Here is a 12,500-nt window from a genome sequence, read left to right as displayed (position 1 = left end):
TTTTAATAATACTAAGGCTAAAATGTACCTTTTATGCTTGTTTCACTGCATAAAACAGTCCTTAGTTGGGTTTGCTATACAGAGCGAATGAAAGAGCGAGTTAAACAGTTCAGCATTTTGCCCACAACCCTTTCAATCTCCTTAACCAACATCAGAACCTCGCCAATTTTACAGCAATGCCACAAGCACACACACACACACACACACACACACACACACAGACACACACACACACACACACACACACACACATACACACAAACACACACACACACACACACACACGCACACACAGCCAACCAACCCAAAAACTTAATCCACGGGTTGTTTGCCATCATTAGAATTGAACGAGTCAACTTACCTCTATATAAAAAATAACCCTCAATTTCTTCAACGGTGCAATTGGAGTATTGACAGTATTCCCAAGGAGAAATCAAAAATCTAAAAGAGAGATGGGTTTGAATCAACTAAAAATGATCAGGCTCTGCCCAGTAGGACCATGAGAGGGATGGAGCTGGAGAGTCGAGGTGGTCAGAAGGTTATTCTAGTATTATGGTTGTCTAGTTGCGCAGCAGCGTTCTTCCCTCTGCCGTGTCTGTGAACGCGCGTCTCTCAGCTCGGCTCTCTCGGAGCGACTGGCGGGACTCGGACCGGATTCACCCACACTCGGCGCTCTAGCCCAACCCCCTTTACTCACTCCAGGGGCTGACAATCATTTACGATCATTCCCGTTTCCAGGCCCAGCAGCCAGCAGCCACACGCATTAGAAATGCAGTGAGTGCGCTCTGCCCTGCGGGCAACTCATATCTCGTCGTTGTCGACACTGTTGTTATAAATAAGAACGTCATATATAAATATGACGTTCCATTTCGCCGTGTTATGCCATATGGATTTGTTCCTGTGAATGTATTCTATCTACATTTTTGTGAAAAAGCAGTGGCCGCATCTGTTAGGGGTAGGAATGAAACACGTGCCTTTTCGTATTGTGGTTGTTGAGCTTCATACGTAGCGTAGCGTGACGTAACGTAACGCGTTTTAATGGCTGCAGGAGAGTCCGCCACAGATTGCGAACATACAAGGGTGCTGTCCAAGGTGCTGAATCACGCAGGAGTACGGCACTGGGAATTGCTGGGACAGCGATTTTGTGTTTTAACGGTTTAGAGCCAACGCGCTTTTCTTTGTGCTTTGTGCTTTGTACTTTGTACTTCGTACTTTTTGCGTGTGTGTGTACCAAACTTCACACATTCTTTACACTACTTTTCAAATGGATATAGGTCTACATGGTTAAACAGTTTATTTGTTCCGCTATCTCCAAAAATTCCTGAAATTCCTAAAAAAAACAAAGTATATGCTCATTAGAATTGAAAGCAATTAAAAATACTACATTTCCGACTCTCTTAGGTAGATTTACGAACACAGAGATTGTGACATCCGTCAGCATCACGCAAGCTCTGTTTTCGCCAATCTACTTATCGAGTCTTAAAAACAAAATGGCGTCGACGGGTGATCTACTGACGGTATTGTGTGTATAAAATGTAATTTTTAGTAAACAATCTGTACACTTACAAAGTTCTCAATGCCTCGTTTTATATGTTAAGACTCTTATTATACTACCAAAGAAGTGTCAGGCTACTTTTAGCCTTTTAAGTGGTTTAAAATAATTAAGTTTTTACCATAACAAATGCCCCCATCGTTCCAAGTTTATAGCGTTTTGATAGAATCGGTTAAAAACAGCCAACTGAAGAAAGCGTCTATATACAATTTTTGTGCTCCAAAACGAACGTTTCAACTCATTATCATACAAAACATATCCAAAATCCATTTTACACCGGAATTACCCTTTAACACTCTGATGTTGCAAGCTTAATGTGCAGATGGCAAGGTTTGGATCACATGATTATTCATGACCTAGAACATGACACGCAGTGTTCCTGCCACACACACGCTGGCACACAGACATACATATAGGTACACATACACATGCATAGCCCTGAAACCCTCACACACAAACACACACATACGCCCACACACACACACACACACACATGCGCACACACACACACACACACACACACACACAAACACACACAGAAACATACTCACACACAAACCACACACACACACCCACACACACACAAAAACAGACACACGCTCACACGGATACACACACACACACACACACACACACAAAGACACACACACACACACACACACACACACACACACACTCACACCTTCTCTGCTCTCTGAATTATGCTTATAGCACTCAAAGCCATAAGCTTCTCCCCTGGGCCTTGGGTCCTATGAAGAGTTCTAGTCATAGGCCCAAACCTGTTCACCAGCAGAGAAGCTTCTAGTCCTCAATGGGCTCCATCCAATCCTCCCATACACACTGTGTGTGTGTGGGTGTACAGAGAAACGTGACACCTCCCTGCCAGCCATCTCCCTATTGTACTCATCATCGCTTTGTATCTGCAGCTGCAACCCGTGTACACGCGATCATGTGTCTTTGATTGTGTGTCAATATGTGCGTCTTTGTGTGTATGTGTGTGTATGTCGTGGGTGCGGGGGAGAGGGTTAGTGTGCATGTCTAGGGTTGTGTGTGTTTGTGTGGGTGTGTCAGTGTGTGCCTGTGTCAGGGGGTGTAAGTGTGCATGTGTGTGGGTTTATTAGTGTGCATATGTGTGTATATCGGTGTGTGCGCGTGTGTGTGTTTTTCAATGTGTGTATGGGTGTATTAACACATGTCAAAAAGCCTGAATATTCGATATTATTTGCACAACACCTCCTTACTAAGCATCATTGATGTGCACACACCAGACAGATGCACACACACCCACACACTCACACACACACACACACAAAGTGCCCAGTCATACTTTACTGCTGTCACTAATTGCATTAACTTTGCTCAAAAGTCCAGCTGCCGGCCTGTCCTGCCTTATGGAGACAACTTGACTGTTAGTAGGTCAAAATGATTAGACCATCAAGGACATCTAGATAGATACCAATTTAGCCATGTTTAGTCCTAAACAGGCCCCCCATCTCTGCCTCATAATGGCCACTCGTTCATCTCCTGTGTTGCTCATCCCAAGGCACACACAAACACAAACTGACACACACACACACACACACAAACACACACACACACACACTTCCGAATGCTGTTACAGCCTTCGGGTGCAAGACAGGGTACAGACTTGCACAGAGAAGCTCAGATCTATTCGGATGAACAGACTAAAAGCTGTAACCAGGATGGAACACGGTTGATAAGCAGACAATATTTTATCGTAAATGCTGCTGTGATGTAGTCATCATCAGCCAGGGACGGGGGGAGATGGGGAGGGGGGGGGGGGGGGGGGGGGAGATACAGAGGGGGCACAAGTTGAGGGTTAATGATAAGGGACATGTAGATGGCCCCTATAGGATCCGATCTGTTTGCAGGGAGCCTATGGGGAGGGTAGAGGGAGAGGAAGAGAGAGAGAGAGAGGTTGGTTATTCTGACTCAGACACTGCAGTTCACCTGAAAGAAGAAAGGGAGGAAAGGTGAGACGAAGATACAGAGGAGAGAAAGGTAAGGAAGGTGAAGAGAAAGAAAAAGAAGAGAGAAGGAAGGAAGAAGGGAAGGGAGGGAGAAAGACAGACTGAAATAACAAAACAAAAAATAAAGTAATATAGACACAAAGAAGGTCAGACATTTTTTAATAAGAAAGAACTAAGAAAGAAAGGTAGATTAGGTGAATAAGGAAATTGTTTTGGAAAAAACATAAATAAAGACAGAGGGAAGAGAGAAGAAGCAAGAGATGAACAGGGAAGGAAGAGCGAACCAAAGAACGAACCGAAGAAATAGATATGGAAAGGAAGGGAGAGAGGACAGTGTTTATTACAGTGACAGGGTACCTGAAAATTTCCAACAGCGCTCCCAGGAGCTTATGGGTAGATCATTCAGCGACAGGCAGTAAATGAGGCACCATAGAGTTGCATTAAATTCTGCGGTCGCGGCGTGACAGTGGGACCAAGATAGAAACACTAAATCTCCCAAGGTTTTTCATCCCAATGGACACTATTTTATCGACACAAAATGTGCATATTGCGAGTGCCAGTGTATTGCACTTGATAAAATCATCATGACTTAGTGGGCCTCCCGGCACAAATCAATAGACGGACCGAATGAACGTCAGCCCAGGGGAAGATATGTCTTAAAGATACCATAATTATATATATATATATATTCACCCACAAGCTTCCTCTTCACTTTCTATTCCGACATAAACGACACACTCTTTCTTTATCCAAAAGTACAATTTATTTTCAGAACTAAATCCCCCAGAAAAAGGGGACACTCTATCCAAAAGTGTTAATGGTAATGGATGCTATTCGATGAGTCACTACACTCATCAACTTTTGTTTTTACACGCCCTTTGGAGCAAACACTCTTACTCTTGTATTTCATGAATGAATTTCAGAATATATTTCAATGCTAATGTGTTGTGAAATAGACCCTTTTCCCAGAGATGTCATTGAAGGACAAACACAGGTGTCACTCACAACACTAATTATCATTAATTACTATTAATTATCTTTTCCCCTGCTCCATCGGACAGATTTTCAGAACCACACCGAGAAGTTAAAATTTGAAATACTTTTTCCCACTTTAAGGTCCAGGTGTGGGACAGGTGCTAATTATGGCGCCATGTAGATACACTCCATACACTCCTCATAAAGTAATTTAATTGTGAGACTATGATTGTTACTCACCCCGCCCCAAGGACATCTGCACACACCTGCACACACCACAAAGTTACATGCAACACAGGACGAAGCGGTGGATTTATTACCAAATGTTGATTCAATCTTTTATGGGATTCACATTTTTCAAGTTTGTTTTACAGTAGCAGTTCATAATTCAAGCAGTGAGCAGTAGTTAATAAAGTGCCAGACTAAGAAATCCAATGGGCATACTCAAATATATATAATCCCCCCCACCCCCCCATTAAAGAACATGGGGAGGGGGTTATATCAATTAGAATACCAAAAAGGACCAAAAATCCTTTGCATACATAATAATAATGCACAATCGCCAATCATTAATGATCACTTCAGCTCATTTTTGTCTTAACGCTGAAGGTTTTGTGGAAGACAATCTTTCCCACTCTCACCCTTACAGTTCATTTATGTCTATTCACAGCCTCACCTCCAAGCCCCATGAATCCAAAATGACGTTCGCTGAGCCGGGAGCAGGGAAGTATCTCTTTAAGTCTAGCTTCCCTGACAATTTATCAAGACAGACAAAGTTGTTGGCAAAGCTCTGGTACCACCTGGCCACTGGGACAGTCTGACACCTGGCCGCGGCCACTCATGTGATACATAAGTGCCTCAGACTTCAGCCAGATGGTATAGTAGCGGGAGAGAGACACAGGGGGTAGGAGAGGTGGAGAGAGAGAGAGAGAGCTGGATAGAGACATGGAGAGAGAGGCATGGAGAGAGAGAGAGATGGATAGAGAGAGATAGAGATAGAGAGATGGATAGAGAGGGGGAGAGAGAGAGATAGAGAGAGAGAGAGCGAGAGAGAGAGAGAGAGAGAGAGAGAGGCACACACACACACACACACACAGAGTGCTGGAGAGAGAGATGGAAAGAGACATACAGGGAGAGAGAGCGAGAGAGCTGGAGAGAGAGATGGAAAGAGACAGAGATGGAGAGAGAAGGAGAGAGTGAATGGGAGAGAGGGATGAGAGAAAGTGTGATAGAGGCAGAGTTAGAGGGAAAGGGAGAGATAAGTGATAAGTGATAGAGAAAGCGAGCAAGAGAACTGTATAAAGTGAGAATAGGAAGAGAGGGAGGAAGCGGGGGGAAAAAGATCACACATTTATAGTCTAGCGCACAATGTCACGCCAAGACCTAGCCCAACACATATTCGACCGGCCCATCTACATAGGTAAAGTGCATCGCCACACTAATAATTCATGAAAGCCAGACACAAGGCGGAGGACTTGGACATGCATGCATGAACACACACACACACACACACACACACAGACACACACACACACACACACCTACACACACACACACACACACACCTACACACACACACAGACACACACACACACACACCTAGACACACACACACACACACACACACACACACACACACACACACACACACACACACACACATCGACAGGTGTCCAATAGACCTCTTGCTGATTGGTTCCTTACAGAATGACTGCATAATGGCCTTATCAGGTATTTTTTCTACTAATGAGTCTGACAATCCATCTTAAAAATATGGTGGGATTAAAAACAGATATGGCTATTTGCGGCGGACCAAGCCAACCATGCTGACTGGGAAACCTGCAGGCATTTTTTGGAAGCATCGCTTTCTTATCGACAGAACCTAGAAACTCCTTGTGGTGTGTATTGCTCCAGAATACAGTGTGTGGGGCAGTAGAAAGAAGCACACACACATTCAAATACACAAACACACACACAAACTCTCACACAGACTCTCACAGTGTGCAGGGCTTAAGAAAGAGATGTGGAGGTCCTAGGATCTTAAAATATTTCATTTTATATTCAACATTCCTTTACTTAGAAGTAAAACAACATCAGCCTCCGGACTTAGAGCCAGAATGGTGGAAAGAGAGAGAGAGAGAGAGAGAGAGAGAGAGAGAGAGAGAGGGAGAGAGAGAGCGAGAGAGAGAGACAGACAGACATGCAGACAGACAGTTAGACCAACCTTCCAAAACGCCATCTTCATAAGCAGACATCACAAAACAAAGAAGACGACAGGTCAGACAGCTGGACAATACGGCATCTTCATAAGCAGACGTCATTTAACAAAGGGGACCCAGGCAGACAGACGAATGGGGCGCCTTATGAAGACTGAGGCGCAGCTTTCTGAACGCTAGATGACACATTTCTTTCATCGTTGGAGCGAACGGGCGGCTCATCATAACCCGATACAAAGCGTCAGGGCGCATGACTCATCTCATTTACTTCTGTTCCTCCCACCCTTTGTCTTTTGAAATCGTATGGCACATAAATCACGCGGACGTCTCTTTGTATTGAGTGTGAGCGTGCACACAAACACACACAGAAACACACACACACAGATGCACAGACACACTAACAAGTATACACACGTGAACAGGTACGCACATAAACAGGTACACTGAAACAAGCAGACACACACATATGCACGCACCTGCACACACACATACACAGACACACGAACAAGCAGGCACAGACACACACACACACACACATATAGACAAAGGCACACACGCATTCAAAAGCTCGTACCATATGCTCTAAAACAAGAGTAAAACTTTGTGCCGTACTTCGATTTTAAACCAAATCTGGAAACAATGAAGGACGGCATTTGAGTTGCTCAGATCTCACATAGTCCTTAAGATAAATGTGTTTTGAAATATTCATCCCTCACAGTCCACTGTCTGAAGGTAAGATTGGTGTTAGTTGGAGACCAGGTGTTGATGGCTCCCACCAAAGCCCCTGGAATGACGTTCAGTTGGGTGGTTGTGGGTTAAAGTATAACAGCGGGACCCAAACAGCCTGCCTTGGGGCACACCGCCGTGATTGGAGGCTCGGTCCAGCGTCAAATGTTCAGACTCAACACATATTCCTGATGGATGGGAAACAGGGGGGGTGGTGAGTGACAGGAAGTATAGAAACTGATTGTCTAGCTTGACTTGTGAATGTCAGTAAGCCTGCAAAAGCGGGCTTACTTATTATAGATGGTGCATTATTATAATACAGATATATATTATAATAAAAAATAAATACATCAAATATATCAAAAATATACAATTAAATTTGTCAAAACGGCATCCAAGGGACTATCTCTTTACATGTAAAATACATATTGGTCACCAGCTGAATATTATATTGTGAATTATTTGGTGTTTGTGCCTTCAATTTCTGTTTGGGATCATTGACATAGCTTAGCCCAAAAGTTTGGAGCCACAGGTATATAGATAGGGGGAGAGACAGGGAGGACTTTTTTGACACTGTGCTGACTTCCTTTAATAATGCCAACACATCATCTCTCTCTCTCGTTCTCTTTTTCTGTAGCTCACTCTCTACGTCCCCTTCCACTTGACTTTCTCTCCCTGTCTTCCCTCTCTGTCTTCCCTCTCTCTGGCTCTATCACTGTTGTTATCCCTCTTTCTCTCTGTATTCCTCACTCTCAATTCATTTCCCCATCTCTTTGTCTAGTTAATTACCTCTCTCTCTCTCTCTCTCTCTCTCTCTCTCTTTCTCTCTCTCTCTCTCTCTCGCTCTCTCTCTCATTCCCACCTTCCCCAGATGTGTAAATTCTCCCCCCGCTCCCCCCTTTCCCTGGAACCTCTCGACCAATCACTCACTCCCCCGCTGGTAATGGACAGCGTACATCGGCCCCTCCTATTATTCCCCCATGGGGGGGCCTGACGGATGCCTTCTGAACAGGATTGTGAGGGAGAAAAAGAGGAAGAGTGGAGAAATATGAAATAACAGGGAGACTGCTGGGGCCGCTAATGTTTGCCCGCAGATTCAGAGGAAAAGCTGCCAGGGAGAGATAGTGGACAGATCGATCCATCAATGCATTTGCGGGAGGATTTGGTTTAGCGGCCCGGTCCAGGGAGTGGGAGTAGTCTCGGTGTTTTCCTGTTTGCGGGGAGATGGAAAGGGGCATTCCTACACAGGAGTGGTTATCATTACTTTGTGCCCAGGGCAGGCGGTGGCTCTTTAAAAATAGAGAAATGATGGATGAGGCTATTTTTGAACATACGCGGCGAGTCATTGGCGGATGAAGTCAAGGGGTCTGCAAGGGCTGCAGAATTACCTCAAACAGCTGAATATATGAGTGTGTGTGTGTGTGTGTGTGCATGGTTGTGTGTGTGTGTATATATTTATATATATAAAACAAATACTCCACCTTCTTTGCTTCTTGCTGTGCTGATGAGCTGTTTATCTGAAACATTCTCGCTCCCTTTCTGGCACCCAGTGTCGGTTCTAGCGCCCCCCGTGGGATTTTGCGCCCCCCACAAATATGGTGCCCCGGGCGGCTGCCTGGTTCGCCCGTGCCTAAAACCGCCACTGCTGGCAACAGAGGACTTCAATCCTAATATATTACACTCAGTCAGTAAAAAAAAAAGCTGCCAAGGTGTGCATCATGCTGGGACCACCTGTGGGTTTACATGTGGTTTAGAAATGTCTTGAAGATTGGATGGAGCCATTGAATATTAAAATGTGTAACAGCATGGAATGGAATGCTACTGTAGCTCCCTGCTGCTATAATGCAAACATTGTGTATGCGCGAGTGTGTCTTCCTGTGTTTGTTGTGTTGTGTGTGTGTGTGTGTGTGTATGTGTGTGTGTGTTAATATTTGTTATAAATGATTGAATATGTATGTGCATGTGTGTGTGTGTGTGTGTATCTATACTTGTACATACACACACACACACACACACACACACACACACACACACACACACACACACACACCTGGTCAACTGTGGTTGTGAGTTACTGGTCACTAGTCCTCGATCACACTTCAGTGTCCTATGAATCAGACCTGCCCTTGACCATCATGGCAACTGATTCACATCTGACCCTTCCTCTCTCTCCTCTCTCATCCCTTACCTCTCTTACTCAAAGAGTCTCTCTCTCGCTTTATCTCCCCCCTCAGTCCCCTCTCTGTCCCTCTTTCCACCCTATCTCTCTCGCCATACCTTCCTTCCTCCTGTTCTAACTTAATCCCCCCCTTTCTCTTTACCCCCCTACCCCTTCTATCTCTTCCTACCTCTTATTCAGTTGTGCTATCTGATTGGCAATGCAAAGGCAGGGTCCTGTTCTTCTCCTTCCGATTTGTCTATGGGAGAGGCTATTGATCAATGCCACAGATGGATAGGACTAATAGACGAAATAAAGGCAAGAGGAGGTCTGTCCCACATATAGATCTACTGTCATAGATAATAAGAAGGGTCAGGCTTTCCCGGAGGGTAACCAATCCCTGTAAAATGGCATTTTGTATGCCTAATGAGCATACCCAGACGAGAAATGTAGCCAATTAATTGAACAGGCAGGATAAACAAACAGATCGAGATCACATACATATAAACATAAATATGCAATTTGTAAGGGTAGCTCCATCCATGCATGTGCTTTACAGGGAAACCAACTTTGTAAGGCAAATTAAAATGTAAATTCAGTTAGTATTGGTTTCAGTTGTATGAAACAAACTAGACAACTCAATCGGGAGACCATTAAATTGATAGGAATCCGAAGCCAATCAAATCACTAGGAATCGGGAGCCAATCGAATTGCTAGAAATGGTGATGCAATCATATCGCTACACACACACAAAAAACATTGGTACTCTGATGTTAGAACAAATCATGTGATTTTCTCTAATAGTAGGTCTTTGGACATTTAAAGGGATCATTTGGACTTTAATTATTTTGAAATGCATAATAGATTCTTTCATTAACAAGGTGATTGATGTTATGGGAGCGGTTTAATATATTTTTTCCATTTTAAATAGTAACAAACCTCCAAAGACAAATTAATACACATGCAAGAGTTTCAATAGCAACGATGATAAAACTGCAATTTCATTTAAGGGGACACTTTTATCCTAGTCACCTTACATTGAATTATACAAATACATTTTGATTGAGACACAAATGACTTCAGCAGGTATTGGTCCAGGCATCTGGCACAAGGATGACCACAGGAAGATCACAGAATCCTTGAGCAGGTAGTCAAACACCCTGTCCGCTAAACCATCCTGCCTCATACTGCTATATGTACTGCTAGTACTATGGCTAGTACTACTCCAGGTATCTTTGTTCTGGTACTTTCTCAGTTGAAAGACAGCAGGTTAATCAGATGGCACTAACCCAGCATTCACTGCTGCCCTCTCAGTGACTCCTATCAGTGAAGATGTTGAGTTACCTATCTCTCTCTCTCTCTCTCTCTCTCTCTCTCTCTCTCTCTCTCTCTCTCTCTCTCTCTCTCTCTCTCTCTCTCTCTCTCTCTCTCTCTCTCCTCCCTCCCTGCAGTTAAACCCTCTGCAAGACATGGGTTTGAAGGCAGATGATCTCCCCTGGATTCCCTTGGACAAGGGTGAGTCATGCTGAGAATAGGGAGAGAGAGAGGAGAGTGAGAAAGCAGGAGAGAGATGGAGAGGGAGAGGGAGGGCGATAGAGAGGGAGAGGGGGAGATCATTGGAGGTGTCAATTATAAAGACAGATGGGGGGCAAGAGAATTTAAAAGAGAAAGAGTGAGAGAAAGAGAAAGATAGAGAGAGACAAAATGTGAAAGAGGAGGCTAGGTAAAACATCATACAGCACGTCAGATTTGAGTGAGACATAAAATGATACAGCATGGAAAAAAAGAGAGTCGAAGAGAGAAAAAGGATTGGAAAGCGAGAGATGGAGAGAGGGGGAGATAGCGAGAGGAATGGCAAGAGAGAGGGAGGGAGAGAGATGAAGAGAGAACAGAATGGAGAGAGAGATTGAGGAAGATATATATAATTATAGAGAAAGAGTTAAGGAGGGCGGGAGGGAGAGAAAGAGAGAGAGGAGAGAGAGAGGGGGAAGGTGAGGGGTGGGATGCAGCAGGCCTCTCTGACTGGCTGACTCCCTCTTCATCCTGCAGTCTCTGCACAACCTCCTCTTCCTCAGAACTTTTGCATGCTTCCCGGGGCCAGGGCCACAGAGATGGAGGGAACATGGGGGAGAAAGAGAGAGTGGAGAGACTTCTGATAGAGACAAAACAACACCCTTGCATACCAAGAGAGGGAGGTAAGGGAGAGGGGGAGGGAGAGAGAGAGGGCAGGGAATTATTCTTACAGAGAAGGAGAGTGTGAGAAGGAGATATAGGGCAAAGGGAAGAGGAAATTTTAAGAGGCTTCAGACGCACGGAATAACCCCCGGTTATGACGCTTCTGCCTTGTTGTTCAGCTGGCAATATTTCTGTCGATACGCACACAGGTAAACACACAGGTGCACACACATGTGCACACACACACTCACACACACGCTTTCATTAATATTTCATTGAACATATCCGTCAATATCTACCCTGAAAATGAATGGCATCATAAACAGACTTTGAAGTACTTACAAGAGCCTTTAGTACTTCCGTTCCGGTTCATATAAAGATTCTTTCCTTTGTCTGGGTGCTGGTTCACACAATTATAGTATCATTCGTCGAATATATATATTTGGCTTTTTTCATATGAAAATTATTAATATAATACATTTTCCGCTCTTCCCAAGGTAACACCATTTAAGTCAGGAGTAATGCTATAAAAATGAACAACGTGTGTGTGTTTACTGTGGAAACGCTCACCTTTTTCCTGTCTACAACTGTCGCCTTGGTCAGAGAGAGGTATTCCCTTTACGAAAAAGAAATCCTTCTCCACTCCCTGAGGAACGACTGCGCTGGACTCACCAGAGTATTACCGGTAAGCCGGGCCTGCGGGGTGG

The sequence above is a fragment of the Pollachius pollachius genome (genome assembly GCF_949987615.1).
Source record: "Pollachius pollachius genome assembly, chromosome: 16".
Lineage (NCBI taxonomy): Eukaryota > Metazoa > Chordata > Actinopteri > Gadiformes > Gadidae > Pollachius > Pollachius pollachius.
The sequence above is the reverse complement of the archived record's forward strand: the minus strand, read 5'-3'. Positions refer to the sequence as shown.